At 44.0% G+C, this 3,808-nt stretch overlaps 1 pseudogene across 1 annotated transcript; it reads left to right on the top strand.

The window, feature by feature from the left end:
• The first annotated feature begins 252 nt into the window (after positions 1 to 252).
• Positions 253 to 1,640, top strand: LOC307268060 (annotated as a pseudogene). The gene is made up of 2 exons: positions 253 to 290; positions 668 to 1,640. The product of its transcript is annotated as an uncharacterized misc_RNA (transcript).
• Positions 1,641 to 3,808: the final 2,168 nt, after the last annotated feature.

The raw sequence follows: 3,808 nt of genomic DNA, 5'->3' as shown, positions 1-3,808 counted from the left end.
TCTGCCAGGGAGTCGCCGTCAGCGTTGGAGCTGCTGTACCCCCAGTCGGTGTGATGGCTATTGAAGTCGCCAGTGTACACGGCAGGGGTTGGGACATCCGGGAGTGATGATGGGACCAGTCTGCTGGGAGGTGGTTTGTAGATGTTGACGATGTTAATGTCTTGCACTTTGGTTGAGATCCATTCTGTGTCTGCGACGTCTGGGGATTGTCCTGCAGCTGACCAGGCCATGTCATCGCGGACAAATGTGGCGATGCCGTGGTGTTTATCGGTGGTATGTCCGGCCAGAGTGTACCCAGGGACCCTTAGGATGTTCCCGTTTTCCCCATGGGTCTCCTGCAGGGCAATCACAGTCACATCGTTCCTGCTGGCTAATTGCTCAAGAATGGTGACCTTGGCAGTGGTGAGCCCTTCGACATTGACTTGGAGGAGTGCTAGCGTTAGCGCTGGGGTCCGTAGACGTGTAATATTGTGTCATAGTCATACATTGAAGCATTAGTTATTTGCAAAAAAAACTTAATTTCAAATAAGATAAACATACCCAACCCAAATTTTTCTAATTATTTCAAAATGAAGCAATTTATACAGTGATAGTACTTAAATAGTACTTTGATATATTCTATAGAATTGTATTCTTTATTTTAACCTCACTTTTTTTTCTGACTTAGGATACTTATATCCATGATCCTGCGGTCCAGACAACAGCTGGTAATCCTAAAGACCGGAACAGAGTGGGAGGTCATGCTGGACATGGACGACTGCACCTTCCAACGGCATTTAAGATTAACCAAACCACAGTTCCATCATCTCCTTAGCAAGTTGGAGGAGAACGGGATTAATCAGGAACACGGGCCAGGTCTACCACCAGTTCCTGTTAACAAGAAGGTGCTGATGTTCCTTTGGTACATGGCAAACCAGAACAGTTTCAGGGAGATCTCTGATAAATTTGCGGTATCATAATCTTCAGCACACAGAGTGATAGTTCAAGTGCTCAAAGCAGATTGCACCATGGGGCACATCTTCATGTCATGGCCAAATCACTGTGAGAAAGCTGCATCTGCTGCTGCCTTCCAACGGGTGTGCAGGATAAAAGGTGTCATTGGCGCGATTGATGGGTGCCACATCAGGGTACAGAGGCCACCAATAAGAGGAGGCAACTATATGAACCGGAAGTCCTTCTACTCCATCCTCCTTCAGGGGATTGTCGACGAGAGGGGGCGATTTATCGACATCTTTGCTGGACCACCAGGCAGGGTTCATGATGCCAGGATGCTGAGGTCATCTACGTTCTTCACATCCTGGCAGGAGAAGATGGGCGAGAACACCCTACTGGGAGACAGTGCTTACATCGGCCAGGCCTTCCCCTTCATAGTCACTCCCAAGCGAGACAACGGAGCTCTGACTGAAGGTGACCTGCTGCAGAACTCCAGGGTCAGCCGTGGGAGGGTGATTGTGGAGCAGGCCTTCAGAAGGATGAAATGCAAGTGGCGGCGACTTCGTTACTTATAGAACACCCGGGTTGATACCATTGTAATGGTCGTAATGGCAGCTTGCTTTCTGCACAATATGTGCATTAGTGTGCATGAAATATGCCAGGAGCACCCATATGGCTGCCCTAGACAGGGAGATGAGAATGATTAATGTAAATAGTAATTTGGATTTTTGTTGTTAACTTATTAATTGTGTTTTTCATAATAGAATATAAAATTATTTAGAGTTTATTGTATTATTATTGTATTATTATTGAATTAATGTTAATGTCATGATTGTTATGTTTTAATGAAAAAAGAAAAAAAAAATCTATTAAGCTGGAGACCTGAATGCTGGCAGTGCATTGATGTGTGTCACTGTGTTTTAAACCAGGCCAGTAAATAGAATCAGAATCAGAGCTAACCTGTGTCGCCAACGTTTTTTCTACACCACACCATAGCACCACACCCTGACACAATTGGTCACACTGGTATTGTTTAGGGGTGTGCACGTGTACACGTGTAACCGTTTAGTAAATCATAACCGTTTAGGAAAAATCAATAAACGAAAACCGTTTTTTTTTTTTTTTTTTTTTTTCTTAAAATTTCAAAGTTTTTAAATATGTTCTGGAGACAAGCGTTTATTGATTTTACATCACTAATAAACTAATTGGGGAGGATAAAAGCTAGTCTGCCGAGAATCTGTCTGTCCCTCGGCGAGTGTGTGTGAGTGAGTGTGTGTATCGGCGCACACACACACACGGGGAGTCGCCGTGCTGGGGCTCGACTCACAGCCATGGAAGAGTGATGAAAGATAACCTAAAGATTAAAGTTACCCGGTTGACGTGAACTACGCTCGTAAGTAGCCCGAACTTTATAACACCTGTTCAACATGCATTTAACGTGGACATGTAGAAAGCGATAGGCTATATTAATCAGGAAATGAATGAAGCGCGATTATGACGGCGAACGTGTGTGTGTGTGTGTGTACCATGGACCTATTATAAGAGGTGTGTAAACGAGCGTAGTTCATGTCAATTGTGTGTTTACAGGCGAACGAACGCGTGTGTGTGTGTGTGTGTGTGTGCGCGCGCGCCTACAAGACGGCGGGGGCACGAGGACAATGACGTAACGGTTAACCGTGTACACGAAAAAAAATTTGTCGTGTACACGGTTAGGCATTTTTGTAAACGTTCACACCCCTAGTATTGTTGCAGGTCCTTGAAATGCGACTGGGCAAACATATATTTCTGGTAAATAAAAGCTGACAGTATAATGGCTAACTTAGAACATGTGCAAATGTATTACTAACAACTGGAGTTTACAGCTTAACTAAGTAAGATTATATTCACTGATAAAAATGAATACATTAACAAAAATTGTGACCACATCTCTTATGCACGTCACAGTAGCATTAAATAAAGTGTTTCTCTCAATTAACTGTTAAACCTTTCAATCATAGCCCAAAGTGAAGTGATCAGGGAAAAAGCTTGATGTTTATATATATATTATATTTATTCTTACACAAAAATCTCATTGAACAACATAAACTTTAAATATATACATTGATAAAAAAAAAAAAAAATTATAATAGAAAAGTATTTACAAAAAAAAAGGATTAGGGGCTATAGCTTATCAATTAATTTGGAGATCAGTGATTAAAAATTTAGCTGTGCAGATTTTAGCTGTGCTAATGTTTCTTCATGGCGAGTTTTACTGGCCACCTCGCTCTCCCGCAGAAACTCCATCATGTCTTCTTCTGGCCTTCTCCTTTTGTGTGGAGTCGGATTGGTGGGGGAGGATGCTTCTGTTCTTCTGGGGAGGATGCTATCCTGGGGAGTTGAGGCTGTGGGCACTAATGCCTCTGGCCTCCGCACCTCTAGCCCTGCTGCTGTCCAAACCACAGGGAAGACAACATCATGGTTATCAGCCAGAAGGTCGTCCATTTCGAAGTAGAATTGGAACCCTTCCCAGTGGAGCGGTTGTTATCTTTAACCTTTTTGTAGGCATCCACAAGTGTGTGCCACTTTCTGGCCACCTTGTCCGGGCAGAAGGTCTGCTCAAAATGTCCACCCAACTTCTGGGCTGCCTCCTTCCACAGCATTGTTTTATTTGCTCGTGTGATCTTCAACCTCGAATTGAGGTCCTGGAGGGTTTTGGGCAGCCCCTCGCCCTCAGCTGCAAGATTCTGCCGCATCAAGTCAATAAGGAACAATGTATGTTGCAGTGTAACTTTTGTCCTCTTCAGCCATAGGAACGTTGTAAAAGCCCGAAGTCAGGTCCATTGTGCTGAAGAAGGTGTTTCCACCCAGAGCGGCCAGGCAATCTGACTGGTGCGGT

The sequence above is a fragment of the Ammodytes marinus genome, assembly GCF_949987685.1.
Source record: "Ammodytes marinus genome assembly, chromosome: 21".
In the NCBI taxonomy this organism is placed as follows: Eukaryota; Metazoa; Chordata; class Actinopteri; order Uranoscopiformes; family Ammodytidae; genus Ammodytes; species Ammodytes marinus.
Note: the sequence above shows the minus strand (reverse complement) of the source record. Positions and strands in the feature narration are given on the sequence as shown.